Source organism: Rhyacophila brunnea, unplaced genomic scaffold (assembly GCF_057557595.1).
Source record: "Rhyacophila brunnea isolate RB1 unplaced genomic scaffold, BYU_Rbru_1.0 scaffold_21, whole genome shotgun sequence".
Lineage (NCBI taxonomy): Eukaryota > Metazoa > Arthropoda > Insecta > Trichoptera > Rhyacophilidae > Rhyacophila > Rhyacophila brunnea.
The window spans coordinates 5,086,490-5,107,339 of NW_028232871.1; positions in this window are offsets into that span (position 1 = coordinate 5,086,490).

Here is a 20,850-nt window from a genome sequence, read left to right on the forward strand (position 1 = left end):
CCTACATTTTTTTTAAAGGGGTGTGTTGATTTTGTCAAAGGCCCGCTTGCAAATATATATAATCTTACAATGGAGACAGGTATCTTTCCGGAAACGTGGAAGATGTCGAAGGTTACTTCAATCCATAAGAGTGGTACAGAGTCATCAGTGGAGAATTACAGGCCGGTAGCTGTTCTCTCTGTACCAGCAAAAGTTCTTGAGATGATCATGCACAACATGATTTCTCCAAAAATTGAGTCATTTATAATAAATGAACAGCATGGATTTAGAGCAGGCCGATCAACGGAAACTAACCTGATGGTATTTACCAATAATACCAATTATGTGTCATCGGCCCTGGATAGAGGCCACCAGGTTGACTGTTCTTACAATGACTTCTCGAAAGCATTTGACAAAGTCGATCATGATGTCCTGGTGGAAAAACTCCAACTTATTGGATTGTCTGATCAATTTTTGAAGCTATTCGGGAGTTATTTTAGGAACCGTCAACAATACGTATTGTACGGCCTTTATCAGTCACAGACCTTTTACACATTTTCTGGTGTCCCTCAGGGCTCAAAATTAGGGCCGTTGCTGTTCACGATTTTTATAAATGACATAGCATTGGTAATAAAAAATGCTATGTTTTTGTTCGCTGATGACTTGAAACTCTTTTTGGAAGTTGTCACCGTGGACGATTGTCGTCAGCTCCAACTTGATATAGATAATATATTAGATTGGGGCAGGCGTAACAAACTAGAATTCAATATTGATAAATGCAATCTTTTGTCGTTTACCAGAGCCTCAAAAGTGATGTTTTTCCAATACTCGATGCATGGCAGAGTTCTGTCACAAATATCATCTGTAAGGGATCTTGCCATTACGTTTGAGAGTAAACTGACATTTATTAGCCATATAGTTACCATTTGTAACAAGGCGCTTAAAATGTTAGGCTTCGTCATGCGTACTTCCCGGGTCTTTTCGGATGTTACGGTAGTAAAACTTGTATTTAATTCTTTAGTTCGAAGCAGACTTGAGGGTGGGTCTATTTTTTGGGCACCGCATCAGTTGAAGTATGGCCTTATGGTGTAGAGGGTTCAGAAGAAATTCTTGAGACTCCTTTATTTGAGGTTGTACGGATACTATCCGTGGCTTTATCCAACTGACTTTCTCTTAGGCATGCTTACATACTGCAGTTTGCAATTTAGAAGCAATCTTTATTAAGCTACGTATTTTTTTTGACTTATACGAGGTATAAATGAGAACTCTGACATTCTGGGCAGTGTTGACCTGTGTGTTCCTGATAACTATCTTAGAAATAGAGAACATCAGTTGTTTATTCTCCCAAGGTGCAGAACCAACCTGCCACTGGTAATGCCAATTGGGAGGGCGATAACTATGTTCAACGAATTTGCTTCGGATGTTGATATATTCCACCTACGTGAAGATAAGTATAGGTGGACGGTATTTTATAATTTTTTAAAATAGGGTCTGCTTAACTCTTCCGGTGTACTTCCATATACCTATCTAATTAATATTTTTGTATGTACATATTTCTACTGTTTAATCACATACTATCTATCTCTTTTTTTATGTAATACTGTTTTATATTTCTTTGTTTCTAAATGTCATGTTGTGAGCGTCTTAAACTTATAATTTGTATTGTCCACAATATGTTAAAAATAAATAAATTGAAATTGAAAATAAATATAAAGGATAATAAGGCTTAAAAATTATATAAATAGATTATCTACAACGTTTAAGGAATGTCCAGGATCATGCTTTGAAAATACCATAAAAGCTCCATTTTGACCTACGCAGCGCACGTTCCCCTTAAGAATCCTATTAAAAAGTTTAAAAATAACAATTTAAGATTCTATCTTTCACCATGTTTCTATCTGAAGGCACATCTTTTATGCTGTGGTGTTCTTGTATCGTGGGAGTATTTTAACCACGTTTCTTTCGTATTATATTCCCCATCACTGAACGGTTTTTCATTATACATCTATATATACAAAATACAATTCATTAAGTTGATTGATTGAATATTTTTAATATATATTCAATATTATGTTCATATGTATATAAGTAGGTCATCATCAGCCTGAATCTATCCACTGCTGGATGAAGGCCTTTTTGAGCTGCTTTCACTCCTCTCGGCCCTGTGCGTTGCGTTGCCACGTATTTCCGCAGAACTTTATCATTTCATCGACCCAGCGGCCTCTAGGTCTACCCTGCGGGCGTTTTGTACCTCTTGGATACCACTGGATGACTAAATTCGTCCAACGATTGTCTCTTCTTCTAGTAATGTGTCCAGTCCATCTCTATTTGAGGCTTTTAATGAACTCTATCACATCGCAAACACTTGTCTGTTTCCTTAACCACTCATTCCTCTTTCTTTCCTTTCGCGTTATGTCCAGCATGCACCTCTCCATACCGCGATGTGCTACTCTTAAGTTTCTCGATCACTCTTTTACTTAGGGACCATGTTTTACATTACACGTTTCCATGTGAAACATATAAGTAAGTAAGTATATCTATTTGTATTTTTTAAAATTAAGTATTTAATTAATTTAAAGGTTTTTTGTCTTCAAAATAAAACATTCGCGTGTCATGCAAAATCATCTCGCATGCCATATGTTCGTCATCACTGTAATTAATAACCAATTATTATCCTACAATTTTTTTTAAACCACAAATAGGCACATTGGTGTATGTACTTATGAGTTTTAATAAGAAATAAATGGATACTATTTCCTCACTGATTACTACGAAAATATAATCTGAAAATATGACACCGGTACCTAATAGGCGAATGATTATTATTTGTTTTTTTTCGCAACCGCTTATAAACGATTCACAGATCTACAAACTTATCTGAAGAATGAGATGGGGGAGCCACTGTCGAAAACTACCCAATCAAGACTCGTAACTGGACAAAATATGACATTCGAATGAAATTTTCAAAATGCGCGTCCTATGGTAGTTCGTAGTTCCATTTTGGCCATTCTGCAGATAAAGGTCTGTACCTTATTTTGAAGTGTCAGTATATTTTCAAATTTAGAATTTGCGGAATCGGAGAAAACATCAAAAAATGACGTGACATTAGCATAAATAATAATCAAATAGCCCATTTATAAATAATTGTAAAATGAGCTTACTGTACTTTATATGCCTTTACCTGACAACCAACCATAATTCAAGTGGATGTATTAATAAATACACAAAATCGCTAAACATACAATCAATACCATTGATACTAAAGATCTTGGCCTGGGATCCCCCTTCAGGATGTGGGAGCCATGTGTTGGTGTATAAATTGTTTTACGTGTGGTGTGCCGCGAAATTCTGGGAAGACCTTTGGTTAGCCGTGGGTGAGAAAAGGTTGCGGAGCACTGTCGTAGACGATGTGATTTTCAGTTGAAGATACATCTTCCTATAGCCAGATTCTGCACAACACTAGAAGAGAAGCGTCCAGCTGAGCCGCAGCGCCTGATGTCTGAGTGATTACCATACCACATCGCTGTGCACCAGTGGCGAAGGGTGACTTTTGGGAAGAGGTAGGCTGTGGAGATCTGATAAAAAGAACACACTTGTCAGGTATACTTACAACAAATAGAAGATATTACTACTGATGAATAGGTACACACTAATGACAACGACACACTAATTTAATGAAACTTCAAAATCTCACTGACGACATAAAATTAAGCGATCAGTTTAAATAAAAGTACGTATTTTTTCAAAACATTAAACATTTACGCACATCAAAAATCATAAGATAAAAGTTCTTTTTATTTTAAAAACCGTCTATATTTATTATTATTCGATTAAACACCATAGAAATTATTTTTTTTAAATTATCTAATTACTTAATAATTATTTAGTTTTAGGCTCTGCGATCGGAGCTTATGGTGAAGAGGTTTTCAATAAAACTAATTGCTTAGATCGAAGGTTTTTAACCTATTTTTCAAACTTTCATTAGGTAAGTACCGATTTTAAATTTACTAGATTTATCATCAGTTTCGAATAATATCAGAATTATAGAATTATAATATTTTCAATGTCCAATATTTTCAATTTAAATTTTGGTCTTTTGATTCAGTTATCTATATATCGATATATTATATCGTTTAAGCGTAATTTTTGTAATTCTAATAAACACGAAACGAAAATTTTACTTATTTTTTGTTAGTACCTATATGACAAAAAATTATGAAAACAAAATTTTCTATAGAATTTACAATGTAACCTTAGAAGTGTAGTTTTCTCAATAAATTAGTCATTGGCCATTAGTAGACTTTTTTTACGTACCTACTGGCATGAAGATATTTGATATATTTTTATAATTTGGACCCATTATAAACAGACACGTAAGTAATAATGTGTAATCAATCGTCGAAATGGTTTTTTATTTAATGTTCATGGTTAGTCAGTCATCTTTTTTTCAAAATTATTATTCTAATCAAAATATTTTTATTGTCGTAACATGTTTTGTAAAAAAAAACACAAACACAAATTACATGAATGAAATAGCATTGGCCAATGTTGTAGGTATTCCTTTAATTGTCTGTGGTTTTACCAAGTCGGTAGATACCACAATATAAAAATACGTAAATCACCTGGTTACAAAGTTGGAATTGTTCCTATTACAATAACATTTAATTTCGCAGGTATTATATTATTATTTTGACTTAGTTACACAAATAAAGCGAATTACAATACTTCAAAATTATCATGAACCTATTGTATATCTCTATATATATAAAAATCTCGTGTCACGATGTTTGTGGTCGAACTCCTCCGAAATGGCTAGACGGATTTTTATGATTTTTTTTACGTATATTTGTTAGGTATGAGAATAGATCAACAAGTATATTTCATACCGCTAGGTGATTAGGGTATCTCTATCCAGAAAAATTTTCTTTTATTTTTTTGACAATTTTTTTTTTGTATTTTTTTTATTGTTTGGCATAAAAAAATACCTATTACCTCAAATTTTCATTTTCCTACCCTCATCCTCCCATTTTTTATTCGTGATTTTATTATTTTTGTATGAACAAATTTAACCGTCGTTCGTATTTCAAACAGAACGAAATTATTTATGTTGTTGAATGACAGATGGCACTACGTCCTAGAAGAATTCATTTTGACATTTCATTCGGCAAATCACAACGCAGTGCGTGTAAAATTTTGTACGATTTATTTTAATTTATCTATTTTTATGTGCGTGTATTACAGTGCACAATGCCAGCAAGACGCAAGGGGGGCCATTTGGGCCGTCGAACGAATAAAGCAACAAACATGCGAAATAGTAGAGTAGTAAGAACAGACGAACAAATCCAACAAGATAACAAAAACGTGCGTGTAAGCATGTCGCAATTGAAGATCTTGGCATAAAAACAGCAAATGTCACAAAACACTTTTTTTTCAGGAGAGGGTAAAAACATAATATCTTGGTTGTCAAATGAAATTTTATTAATTTGACAATGAGAAATTATAGAGAAACCGTATATGCACTATATGAATGTAAAAAAAATATTAAATTTATTTCGGTTAAATAGATATTTAAAAAAGAATGAGTGTGACATTTGCTGTTTTTACACAATTTTTGGACATTTGTTGTTTTTATTGCAAAATTGAAAAGATCGAAATGTAAATAGTATGACTAAAACTATTATTTTATTAAATAAAATAAAGAATATATATTTCTGTTATTTTTAAATCATAATACAACATTTAATAAGGTTTGGACATATTATTTACCTATTAACAAACGACTTCAATGTTTCTAAAAAATCAAGAATTAAATATTTGAAAAAATGTTTTAATCATGTGCGGGTTAATACTGATTAGCTTCATATTATTATTATTGATTTAATTTAATACAACACATTTTTTAGTATCTACTTATTCCACTTTTAATAAATAAATCTGGACCGGTTTCGCCCGCCTCTGTTTTTCTGCCAACTGTTTTCAACAGCTGAAAATGTCCCTCTAAGGTGGCCGAAACCTATCCAGATTTATGTATTAAAAGTGGAATAAGTACTAAAAAAATATGTTTTATTAAATTAAATCATTAACACAATGGATTTCTACCATGAATTGATAGTTAACACGAAAAAAGAAAACCGATTAGCCTCGTCTGACACCTTCACTATCAGCAAATTAAACGATAAATTTATTGGGTTTTGTAAATATTTAGCTAATTTTAAAATATTTTTTTATTTAGCTCCTTTCAATGGAACTAATCCACCATATTTTGTTTTAAATGCAATCGTGACTTGCATTTGATTTTTATTCACTACATTGAATCTATCCCACAGCCTAGAGAGAAACTGAAATGTTCGCAAAGCACTTATCCCTTACTAGCCTGGTCTATTTTGTACATTTTTACAGAAAAATGTCAAAGTTTTAACCAATATTTCATATTAAAAAAAAAAATTCTCCGGTCTCTTTAGATTTTATAATAAATGGCCCAGAATTTGCCTAATTGCATCCAACTGAACAATAATGAAAGTCACCGTTATTTGGTAAAAACGTTGCATAGTTTTGTTAATTTTTCTCTTTCGAGACGTTTCAGATGTCTATGCTAGTAATATTCATGATAAAATATAAAAACAATCATTAGAAAACGTTATAAAAAGCAATAATTAAACGAATCAAGGATAATTTGACAGCTCAGACACTAAATTGTATGGAATGTATACTAACATTACTAACGCCGCCTGGTGATAAAAGTGTAGAACTACTGGACCTTTGCTGTTTTCACACAAAAATGCCTGGACTATTGCGGTTTTTAGAAAAGTGGCATATTTTTGAGAGCAGATTTGAGGGACTTTTGATTTTTTTTAAATGTATCTTTGCACAGTTGTATGTAATCATACACAGGGAATATAGAAATGCAATAAAATGAAAATGGAAAAAAGTGGACATTTGATGTTTTTATGCCAAGATCTTCAATTGCGTGCATCTCAATCACAAGAGGCACGAGCTGAACGAAATCAACAACGACAATTGGAACGGAGCCAAGCGCGCCGGTTCGTAGTTAACACACGCAGAGCAAATGACCGACAATGCCAACAAGTACATCGAACATTTACATCCGCTTCGTTCCTTCGTCTCGCATTCGAGTACGAGCCAGATATTGAATATTCGGCTCATCCGAAAGTGCCAATTGGTGCTATGGACAAAGAATGTCCCCATTGTCATGCGCTCAAATTCAAACATGAGTCAGCCGGGATGTGTTGCGCATCAGGAAAAGTGCAACTACCTGAAATTGAGATACCACCAGAACCATTGAACAGCTTGCTCATTGGCACGGTTCCAGATTCAAACCTGTTCCTGAAGTCCATTCGCACATTCAATTCATGCTTCCAAATGACTTCGTCCGGAGCAACAGAAATAGTTCACAATACTGCGGCAAATGGTCAACAATTCCATTCTACGTTCAAAATCAAAGGTCAAGTATACCACAAAGTAGGCTCATTGCTGCTAATGCCAAACGAACCACATACATTTTTACAAATCGACTTCATGGGCGCGGCGGCGGTGAGGACATCAATTATGTGGATGCACGTTGCGGCTACAATAGCCTCAATTCGCCTAATGCCAGGCGCATCGTCGGCAAACTGGACGCCCTGTTGAATGAGCACAATGAATTATTGAAATTCTTCAAAGCACACATGCACGAATTGCAAAGTGACAATCACGCTATTGTCATCAATCCTGATAAAACACCAGCTGGAGAGCACGTACGTCGATTCAATGCGACTGTTGTTGACGACATTGCTGGAATCAGGGTTGGCGACCGCACATCGACGCGAGAAATCGTGATTCGAAGAAGAAACAATAATCTGGAGTTCATCGCTGACACACACCGTTCATACGACGCTCTCCAATATCCGCTAATTTTCTGGAAGGGACAAGACGGATATTGCATAAACATTAAACAACGAGATCCTGTCACAGGTAATTCATTCATTATGAACATCATTACTCATTTTGAATTGAGAAAATGAATGGTTGATGTTTTTTTGTTTTTATCGGCGGTCATCGTCAACAGTGCTCTATTCCTCTTTCTGTCATAGATCCCATCCCCACACACTTACGATACATTCGTTACTTTTTATTTAACAACCAAAATATTCACTAGAAATAATTTATATGGCAGAACAACGTTTGCCTGGTCAGCTAGTAATATATAATTTTTTCAATGAATAATTAATTATGTTTTATTTTTTAGAAAAAAATGGTTCCATATATTTAAAATAGGATATAAGGTATCTAATATTCATAAAAAAAAAATCATGACTCAGTTTTTAAATTGCCTATAAACATTGAAGTTTCTTATTAAAACGTTTATGTATGTTTGCGTTACTGATGCAAAGTACAACATACTTATTCTTAATTTAATAATATTATATTAAAAAGGAATAATTTTATTTCTATAAACAGTGTCAGGGCTAATAACTAGTCATAGTTAAGTTCAAGTATTGCTCAACATATTAGAACTATACTCTAAACACACATTGAATAATAGCATGTGTTTTTTACCGGACCCAGGATTCGAACCCGGGATCCACGACATCATAAGCCGACGCGTTATCCGCTCAGCCAAAAGCACAGAATGTATTACAACTAATAAGTAGATATAAACTTAATATAATTAAATTTAATTGAATATTCTTGTCTAATTGCTGAACGAAATTGTATCATACGAGGGCTCATGAATACATACCCATTAGAATAAAAATATGAAACGAACTTCTAAGTATCTACATATTCACCTGTATAAAATAATGTTAAGTATAATACAAAATATCATCAATTCTTTAATAAGTATAGGTACAATAAACGGTTAAATCGTTCGGGTCACGATCCTCAGTCATGAAGTCCTAACGAGAAAAAGAATATTGTCTTCACTTCAGCAGAAAACATAAAAATCAGGAATTATTCAATATTTTGACGTAAGTACTACATACGTATTGAGTTTTATTGAATTTAAAACAATGTCTTTCCACCATAAATTGATATTTAACATTTATATCACCAATAAAAAAAATAATATGCCGATATTATTATAAAATTATACCTGGATACCTACCTTACATATTAAATGAATTATATTTTTTCCCCGACCATGTCCGATCCTAATAGTATCATATGGATCTCCACAGAGTAGAGGTTTGTATTAACAGATTTTGTTTTTTACGAGAAATGGATGTCAGCCACTTGCTCTTATATTTACATGTTAATAATTAATCAAGCCACCGATGCATTGAAAGTAGGTACAATATATTACTTACCATTCGTAATTTAATTACATATATTTAGTTTTATTCTTCTGTATAAAACTATACTTATGTTTATTATTATTATATAAATCTCATGTTGTGAACGTATTGAATTTAGATTTGTTATGTCCACAATGTTCTGTTTTCTTAAATAAATAAATCTTATATTGAAGATACTTTTTTATTTATGTTAATACATACGTTTAATTGTACTGTTTTAAACATAGAAGACGCTGAAAGAATCAAAGAATTGTTATAAATTTAATATAAAATCACGCAAATATTGATTGATTTGTAAAATATATTTAATTATACCTAACGACTAAAAACTTCCTTTCTTTTAATAAACATCATAAGGCATAATAATTATTCTCAATCCATATTAAAAATGTGTCAAGCGCGAAATGTATAAGGTACAACTACTGAGAAGACAGAAGCATATTAAACTGACTTGCTTATTTACTCCAACAAATCGTAACGTACGTCTATTCCTTTGCGCATTTGATTCAACTGTGCAGCGTCCAATCTTCCCGGCGGCCAATTGGGTCGACGTCGAATTGGGTTGGCGTCCAATTGGGCCGGCGTCCGATTGTACCGGCGGCCAATCGGCCAATTACCGGAGGCCAATCGCCGAAGGCCAGTTCGCGGTGCCAAATCGTCCCATTTCCGAGAGGGCATGGGCTGCACGGGTGCCACTGAATGCAGGGAGACGGTCCCGGAATGGTCCACCACGCAGTATGTAATCTCAGGGGGTTCGTCATTTTGTAACAAAGAAAAGATAACACAATTTAGTCAATGCTATCAATTATATGTTGGGATTGCAATACCGAATGAAAATGGCAATACCGGTTTTTCGGTATTTCTTATTAAATACTGGTATTAATACCGGTTTTTCTTAAACATAAAAAAACAGAAGTAGGTGCTTTTCAATAAATAATATTGATATTAAAATCTTTTTAAAATATTATTTTATAGCAAAAGCCTACATACCTACATTTATTATGTTGACAGTTAGAAATATATATTGATAATAATTATTGCAGAACTAGTGATTTTTTACAAATAATTTGAATACATGGGTAACTTTTAACTAAAGCTTTCAAAGTTCATCGAGTGCAAATAAGTCCGGCTGCAGGAAAAGCTTCTTAAATTCAACGCTTATAGAATAATTGAATATTTTTGTCACGGATGTTTTCTATTTCGAAATAATATTATTATAATTCATCGCGACAATTACTTATATAAATATATTTGATGAAATTTGTTTTATTATTTTTTCACCTCTATTGGATTCACTCAATATATTTGGATTTTAGCAGCACATAACTTATAATTCATTTTTAAAAACGTAAACGAGTGTACTATCTTAATACCGAAAATTCCAGTAAGTATATTGGATTTTTAAAACCGGTATTTCGATATTGATAAATACTGGAATACCGGTTTTGAAATACCGGTATTGCAATCCATAATTATATGTATTCTAGGACCATCATAATAGCATGGCTGTGATTCTATGGCGCTGTATGCAGGGACAAAGACTTTGGCGAGGGTCGGAAACGTATCTGAAAATGCAGGAAGAACCAGATCACCGCTACGATATTCGCAGCCATGATAATAATTATATACCTAGTCATAGGTATGGGTGTTTATAATTTGAGACACAAAAGACACCCACGGTGGCCGCGCAGCTTAAGCGTTGGACTATCACGCCATGGGTCTCAGGTTCGAATACTGGGTCTGGCAAGTACACATATTGTTTTTCAATTTGTGTATGAGTCAGGGTATGGACCTAATAAGTTGAGCAAGTGGCTGACATCCATTTATTATTTATTTATCGTAAAAACAAAATCTGTTAATACAAACCTCTACTCTGTGGAGGCCCATATGATCCTATTAGGATCGGACATGGTCGAAAAAAGCCACACGGCATTTTATTCGTATAAAATACATACTTATTAATTTTTGTTAACGTCAGACGTCCCTAGACAGAATGCCGCCCCTAGGCAGCGTCAAAATGCCACCCTATTTTTTTTCATCATCCTTTCATTAATCCAATATCTAAGAAATGTGTTATATACCACTAAAACATACAAAATTAAATTAAGATATTAAAAGCGAATAAGATATAATATTAGTTAGACACTTACCCAAATCACCAGTGTCTGAGTTTCTATTTGGTTGATATTATGTCTGACAAATTTGGTTTGCTTATACCATTTAGTAATAATACGCAGATGTATTTTTTTTACACCATTTTTCTATGCTATTATTGTACAACATGTAAACAAAATCATTTTCCTTATTATTCATTTAATATAAACCTACTTTTAATCACAAATACACTATTATTTAATAGTCTCAACACTCAACACTCAACCGTTACAATAAACAAACTTTCCTGGCCTTTTTTGTTGCAAAGTCAGTAACTTGGTATGTCATCCAAATCTAATTTAAATGCCATCTCTGCTTCAATAGACACTATTGCAAGTCCATGTTTTAGCCTTTCTTCGGTTATCCTAGATCGCTGATAATTTTTAATAATTTTCAATTTTGAAAAACTCACCTCTGCGCTGACTTTCTGATTTTGATTGCACGAATACTAATTGATTATGTCAAATGTCAATAATGAGTATTAATCATTATGAATATCTATTTTGCAATAGGTACATCCGGTAACTTTTAAATCTTGTGAGTGACTGGCAAGAATATTTGGAATATTTGGATAAATTAAAAAATACGGTATAATAAGTATGTACCTACCTATAAATCTCTACCATAATTTTCTTTGTTTTGTTACCAACGTTGACACCACACATAGTGACCACCGCACTTTACCTGGAGAATGGATTGTCCATATCTCTGATGTATCTTTTTCGCAGTCGCAAGCGCCTCCTCCTTTCTGTTCCACACACATTTTCACAATAATCTATAAAACCTACGACAGTTTCAAGTCTCCTACTAAACGCTTGTTGTGATGAACTCATTGTGTATTAAAGTGACACTGACAGCTCGCGCAGATCGCCGCCATTTTAAGTTTGGTGCGCATACCTGTACGCATCTTCGTGACGTATGCATTTTTTATAGTTTCCTTATTCGGTCGTTAAACGGCTTACAACGTTGAGTGCGGTTCAAAAGTGTATGAATATGGCAGTAGGTAAGCATATAATATTATTTTGTTTCATTAACTTCGTCGTCAATCGTCACTCATTCGGCGCCACATAATTAATTGGCTTTTAAGCAGTATACCTACATAATATCAGTGTTATGAAAGGAACTCTTTAATCTGAGTAAATGACATTATATTATTATGACTGATTTATTATGGTTTTTTGGGTTGTACTGTAACGTTATCTTATCATAATATTCATAATGTGTCTAGGTGCCAAAAGAGTCGTAAAAATATTTTTGATTGGCATTTGTATAACAAAACCGAGCAGTTAAAAATATAGGAATAAAAATATCGGAGAGTGGTGACATCATTCTAAAATCGCCGCGACTGGGTAAATAAAAAAAAACATCCGGAGCAGTGGAGCACTACAAGATGTCATTGTTCTATTTTTATATAGTGAGTATGTCGCAGGATTGCTTTCAGTATTTTTCTTCGTGTTTTTTTCTTATTTAAATAAACCGTATTTTATTTATTAAACATGATCTTATTTTTGAACAAGGGTATTTATTGTTCTTTTGATTTATTTTATTAAATTTGACCCTGGTTTCCTAGTTTCAGGAGCGGCATGCACAATCTAAGATTTCGATCCTAAGGATAAGTCGCCGAAAAGGATGACTTAACTATAGAGTCCAGGGGAGGGCAAACTGCGGCCCGCAGGCCGCATGTGGCCCGCCGGGTATTTTTTTGCGGCCCCCGATCATTAATTATACTTCTGATTACGAATACCTTTTTTATAATTCTTTAAAAAATATTGACAATAAATTAAAATTTAAAGAATTTGTTGTTTCGTAAATGTATTGTCTCAGGACGTCTTCCTTGCGTCTCGTCTTACACTATGTAAGCACTATTTTCTACGTTGAACATCGTGACACATTTAAATACTTTTAACTCCGCGTTGCAAGGAAAAAAAATATATGCCCATGATATGGTAAAAAGTTTGAATGGATTTCAATTAAAACACAAGTTATTCCTTCGACAAATATCGAATAACAACATGGACCACTTTCCAACTTTGAAGTTGCTGAATATACCAGAATATAAATTTGAAGAGTATGGTAAAATTATTAAAGCTCTGAATGATGATTTTTCACAAAGATTTGGTGACTTCCGAAACATTGAGATAAGTTTAGCAATAGTGCGCGATTCATTTTCAATAGATATTGATAGTGTACCGACAAAGCTACAATTTGAGATTATTGATCTGCAGTGTGACACTGATTTAAGAGAATTGCATCGTCGTGAAGAAATCTCCAAATTTTACAATGCCCTTAATTCAGACAAATTCGACCAACTTAAAGATTATGCAAAAAATGTTCGTTATTTTTGGATCTACCTATATCTATATGTGAACAAACATTTTCGATCATGAACCTCAACAAAATTCTTTATTTTCAAAATAGTTTATATCTAAAAATGGTATTTTACTTGCGGCCCGCCGCTCATTTCGAATTCTTGAATTTGGCCCTCCATCCAAAAAGTTTGCCCCCCCCTGCTATAGACTATACTAAGTATAGAGTTAAGGAATCCTTAACCATAGACAACTTTTGTTATGAACACGCCTCTTTCCGTATTACCATTTTACCACTGACAGCTGCTGTCAAAATAAATTCGCGTGCTATAAAATAGTCCATACACTCATATTCATTTAACAACTTATCTCAATATGGATATTGATAGTGTTAATTCGTTTGGCATGTACTTGCAGAATATTATTTTACTTATACCTATACGCCAGCCCGCAGAAATACAAGATGCCAGATGATAAAATGACACTTGACGCTAGTGTTACCATGTTAAAAAAAATATCTTTCGGTGCCTGTGGAATCACGTATAATGACTTATAACGGAAACATAAGAGTAATATAATTAAATATTAATATGTATTTATAGTTATTGCATTTATAAAATGCAGTTGTCATATTTTTGTCATCGTTTAACAATTATAAAATTATTTACCTAAACTATAGGAAGGAGAATTTTTAAATATGGTATTATTTTCAATAGAAATGATCTTAACTAAGGACAATGTTTCTGCATAGTGTTTTCTGCTAAGGAAATTTTAGTTATGACAAATGTTTCTACATTCCGCTCTAGGTCGCCTAATTTTATTCATTACGAGATTTATTAGTTACGTTTGTCAAAGGGTCTGACGAATGCAAATTTAATTTTCCCATTGTTACAGGCAATGTTTTTTTTTCATTTTCTTGTTTGAAGCTGGCTTGCTTGGTGTCGCATGACTTTTATCGATATATTGACAAACGACGTCTGCTAAGCTTGGCGAAAGGTGATGACGTGATGAGGTCATTCTTCGCCCAGTTTCGAAGGCATGCAATAATATATTTTTATTTTCATTAGACGTTTTAGCGGTGATGAACATTTTCCCTGTTATATTTATTACGATACATGTATTAGCATTATGAGAATTACATTTCTTGTTATCGTAAAACTTACTTTCTAAAATCTGTATACCAGAGGTAAACTACGGTATATCCAAAATGACAACTTTACAGGAGAGACGAATTTGTGATTTTTGGTACTTTCAAGTTCTGGCATTCGTGAATGGAAAATGTATGTATTTTTCAAAACAAGCGTATTTTCTCTTGTTCTATTATAATATGTATATATTTTTTTATTAAAAGTTATAATATGTTTTATTTTAATAAAAGGGTAAGTTCTAATTTCAATTTAAAAAAAACCCTTGGACTTACAGTTGTTTATCACTTAGCATATTTTATTGTGTACCACCATTAGATTTCGAGGTAAACAAATGTATCTCCATTATGAGCGTTAAAAAAATTATAATAATAAAATATATGCATAGTATAATAGACCACGAGAAAATATGCTTGTTTTGATAAATAAATAAATTTGATTTTTTCCATTCACGAATGCCAGAAGTTGAAAGTATCAAAAATCACAAATTTGTCTCTCCTGTAAAGTTGTCATTTGGATATACCGTAGTTTACCTCTGGTATACAGATGCTTTGTACGAATAAGCTCCAAGGTTTAAACAATTGTAACACGAACTTACCATTGTTTACCGTTGTATTCGGATTATAAGTTTCATCAAAAGAATTGTATGTTTTCTTACTGTTGTTTACATCTAATAGTTATGGAGTTACAATGACATTTTTAATTTTTAGCTTTTATAATAAGAGTAATATGAGTTTCAGCTGTTTACCACGTCTGCAGGAAGTAATGAAGTAACAATATAACAATAACTCCATTTCACGATTTTTGGAGTTACAATAGTTTACCTCTGGTATACAGAAATATTAATTACCTATATTAACAAAACAGTCACTCCAAAATTATTACCTATTAGGAATATTTGTGTCATCCGCGACGCGCTGTCCTCTCTTTTAGACATGCCGCATGGCACTATTATAGGCAAATATGTATTTCAATTTCACTGTAGTAAGTAATATCATTCCATTCAATTAAATAATGTGTGGTTTGAACCCGAAGACACCCATCGTGTGCTCGCCTGAATGGTATAACACAAATTTAGAGGACTATGTATACCAGACGTATCTAAGCGCCTGTTTTAGGGAAGTCTTTTAAATTTAAATATATTCCTGCACATTTAAAAATGTTTCAGTAATAGTGATGTAGTGAAACCATCTTCATACAATTCTCGTCAATAATATTCACGTGAGTATTGAAAATCATGGTGTTATTTTTAATAGTATCTATAATTAGTTATACTTTGATAATTATAGGCTAACATGTGTAATTAGGTAGAGTTGTGGTTGTGCAGGGTAGCACTTATGATTAACAGAGCCCCGTTAAATACATATCGAGGCCCAAAAAATCAAACTATCTAAAAATTACTTTTTATAAAATAAATAACAGTTAGGTAGCAATTAGTTGTAGGTATAATATGTAGGTACTGACAATTGATATTCTCAGAATAGTTATAAGTTATGTTATATTCCCAAATGGTCCCCCATTTGGGGATGTTTCTGTGAATCTGGAGAGGCCCAAATCGATATCAAACCAACAAATAGTGGGTTGATTACGAAAATAAATAGTAACAAACCGGCAACGTTGTATATGGTTGCCGGCGAAATTTCATATTGGGGAACTCCGCATTGTGTTGGTTCGCGAACGGCTTTTTTGTTTTGTTTTTGGTGCGTCAGGTCAGAACGTGGCCGGCGACGAGACAGTAAACACTGTTCGCTCGCGCTACGCACATTTCGTCCTCCGTAAAATAAATTATATAAAATGTAGTAATCTAGTACATATTAACATCAAATAAACCTCGCCGTTTCTGATCACAATTCCGGTGTGCTATTTGTCCACCTCCAAATCCTGAATCCAAACGAAAAAAAAACACAACGAAGAAAAGTGACAGCGTGCTTGTCACTTTCGAAAATGGAGGGAAATGACAGTTATAATGTTCGAAAACCCCCGGGGTAAATGCAGTCCTGTGTGGGTAACTTCGAAAACATAAAAATAAAATTCCATTTCCACATTATTTTATTAATTTCATATGAGTGGACAGGTTACTACTACTACTACTACTATTATTAACTAACAAAATTGCCAATTGATTATCTTAATAACATAGTATGTTTGTATTTATTTTATTAAGCAGTGGGCTTTTTAGGGCAGTCTTCTAATTTAACACATTTTCCGCTAGCTTCGTCTCGTACAGTTGGTTCATTGCAATCACAGCGGCCCTATGTTAGAACTTGCGAGTCGTGTGAAACATCGTAGTTATTCGCGAACGTGACGTAGGTTATCGAAATATGGCATGTCGAAACTTATCACTACCTAAATTAGTCATAATCCGTGTCAACATTATTGCCCATACCAAAGGGCACTCGTGACCATTGTCGCTCGTACGACTTGAGTATGTGAGCATGCGCACTGATGTCTCGCGCCGATAACGTAGTTTAGTTTTGAACTGTCAAATAAAAGTGAAAGGCTAGGCTGCGAAAAGATAGTATTTTATTATTGGGCTCGCGAGAATAATTACCTACATATTATTATTTTATATTTCGCCAAAGCATTGCTATATATTTGTATCCTTCACCCAATTATTGTAAAATATGTCAATCCCATAAATAGTTACTTTTGCTGCACTTTTAGGATGACGTAATCATCCGCGAAACAGATCAAATAATTATGCTAACTTATCTGAAAATGCTTTTTACTCAGTCATGCACTATTAATACGTAGTTTCCGCTTAAACAATGAGCTTGTGAGATATCTTTCAGAAATTCTCACGCCATATAGGTATATTATCGTAAGTTTAACGTTACTACCTACAAGCGTGAAGAGTTTACAATGCGAAAAAATAAATATGGTTGTATAGCTTAAAATTAATCAAAGACATTGAAGATGTGTGTTATATTTTGACACATCATGACGTTTATAATATTATATCCATGGAGAATTAAAAAGTCGTAGGTAGGTATAATATTGAGACGGACATAACCTTACTTGATTTCAATTAAGATCACTTAATTGAAACCTCGCCTTTCTTTTGCTACTTTTGCACGACGAAGGACGTGAATTCATGTACATATTTCCATGTTTATTTTGATATTTCGTTTCGTGTGTGATAGTGACCTTGAAAATCAAAACGTCAAAAAATGAGTTCGCTCACGGAAAGAAGACGGCAATTACCAATTTATAAACAATAAAGATGCCAAATTATTATATTATTCACAATGTTACTTAATACTCTGTTATCTTGAGTTCAATTAATTATTTTATTGTTTTATAATGGTTTGTAATGAATAAATACCTACATAAAAATAAATGTTATTGAAGACACTGTGTTTATTTTGTTAAATCTTGTTTTACATTATAATAATATTATATGGTTTCGCAATTATGTAAGGTTATATTCTACGTACATATGCCTATATCATATTATACTAAATCAATCGAATATTATAGGAATTATACACAAACATAACCAACAAAAATAATGATTTCGTTTGACATTTCATTTTTGACGTTTCATCTCGTACCATAGACATCGATTTTCTCGGTTTTGGCGATGTTGCCAACTGGTCACTCGCGAATTAAAATATTCCGTAGCGAGTGACTTCAAAAATAGTTATTATCGTATACGGTATGAAACGGACGATACTAACTTGTCATGCCACACAGTTTTCGACCACACGAGTCGATAGTTACGAATTCGGCCTGCAGAGCGTGAAATCACAAATTGCAGGAAGGGCAGTAGCTATTGGGTTGTCACAGGTACGTTCAGTTGTTCCATCGATTTCACAATCGGATAGGTACATGGTTGTTCCTGATGGACAGCCGCCGTCACCTGTAATATATTTAAATACAATTTTACCATCAGATTGCCAAACAAGCAAGCTAAGAGAGCGTCTACCTACCCCATGGTTTCGTATTAACAAAATTCTTACGATCTTTCTAGTCGGGTGACTTCATGTCACAAGTTATAACATAGGGCTGCAGGATGTCATTATTGCGCGAATGAAACGATTCAAATGTGCTGTCAATACTTGTAAAAATGCGGATTTTATCCACCGACGGCGAGGAATACATTACAAATATTCCCGATATTGTGAAAAAATGCGAATTCTTCATTGAAACAATATCTAAGCAAGGTTTATCGACTTTTAGTGAGTTTTGTAGCGTAATTGAAAAAGAGTGTCCGTGCTTTGTGAATGAAATATTATTAAATGATCAGTGCTTACCATCCCCGCAAGGTAATAAACAAGTTTATTAAAGCTCTATGTAATGATATCATATTAATATTTTAAGCAAATATAAAGTATTTACAATTTAAAATAAACATTGTCACATCTTTTGTTTGCTAAAGTTTTTTTTAATCATTACTACTTTTACCAAATAAATTATAGGCCGTGAATGTCTTCGTTTAATTATATATTGTTGACGTATTTAAATTATTGTCTTTATGAATAGCCTGTATTTTATTTTCTCGATCCAGTTTCTTTTCTTGGCATGTTTGTGACGGGTTTATTGAAATCGCTTGGACGTAATTTCCAGACAGTGGCATGGAATTTCCATCCGTTTCTATATTTAGAAATGCACATTTTACCCATAACAGTAGCTTCGACTGGCTGGAACAATGAGTTCATTATTTTACATGATAAATCTTGTTTAATTTTTTGGTTTGTTGCATCATCAATATTATTCCTGCCTAGAAGTTATCCAGCAGTGGCGAAGAATGACTTTTGGAAACAGGTAGGCTGTGAAAAAAGCACACTTGTTAGATGTATTTACGGGAAATAAGAAGATAATCCGACATAACTACTGATGAATAGGTAGGTACACAAAAACCGATGAAATTTCAAAATCTCACTGATGGTATAAAATTAAGCAATTAATTTGAATAATGTATTTTCTTAAATATAAACGCAAGATACGCTCAAATTATATTGAAAATATCCGTTGTTGTGAATCTGTTCCATAACAATTTATAATTTAACCCGTAAACTAGACATTTTAAAATACTTCTATATTTAAAACACAGACTTAGATACAATATCAGATTTCAACTTACATAATTGGCTGAATAAATTGTCTTAGTCTATGAATAAACTAACTGACAAATAAAAATCATGAGATAAATTATTTATTATTTTTAACAACAATCAATATTTATATGTGATTGAATCCCTAGAAATTATTGTTTTTAAATTATCTTATAAATTATTTTGAATAAATGTGCACTTACGTAAAATGTAAGCGATCCTTAAATAGCTTATCAATTCATATAGGCCGCCGCAGACGTCTTGAAATTATGAGAAACAAACTTCATATAAAAAAGTTTTCGATTCACGTGAACGTAATCCATACAATTTGTGAAGCGAAACAAGATGTCGCTTATTTTTTTAACCTTCGAGACATGCCATAAATGGTGTTTATTGAAATAGTGGAAAAGATCGTAAAATTATACACTTATACGACAATTATACGATAGATGTCGTTGGGCATATTGAATAAATTATTATGTGATTATATTATTTAATATGTCAATATAAAATTAAAAAATATTTTTCTTAAGAAGGTAGGCTTTAAATAATCGCCTAGTATGGAGTCTTCGCCACTGTAAAATATAAACAGATGATAAATGAATATAACTTATAAGATTGACACCCCGGAAGTCCGGGTAGGGAGGGGAGTCGGGGCCGCACAGCCCGATCCGATCTCCGCGTTCGACTCTCCAGTCGACCGGGCGTCAATTATGCCCTGGTTAGCGTGCTGTCGGTCGGTACGAGTGGTTTGCACGACCAGCTTCCACCCTTCGACCAGCTCAGTGATCGAAATTGTTTAGGGCGGTCAATTGAAGCTGGGTTTCGGTGTTTCGGTAGAGCACGTTCAGTGTAAGGTTAGGTAAAGATGCAGGATTGACAGTTGATTATGTTGGATCTTCCCAATGAAACA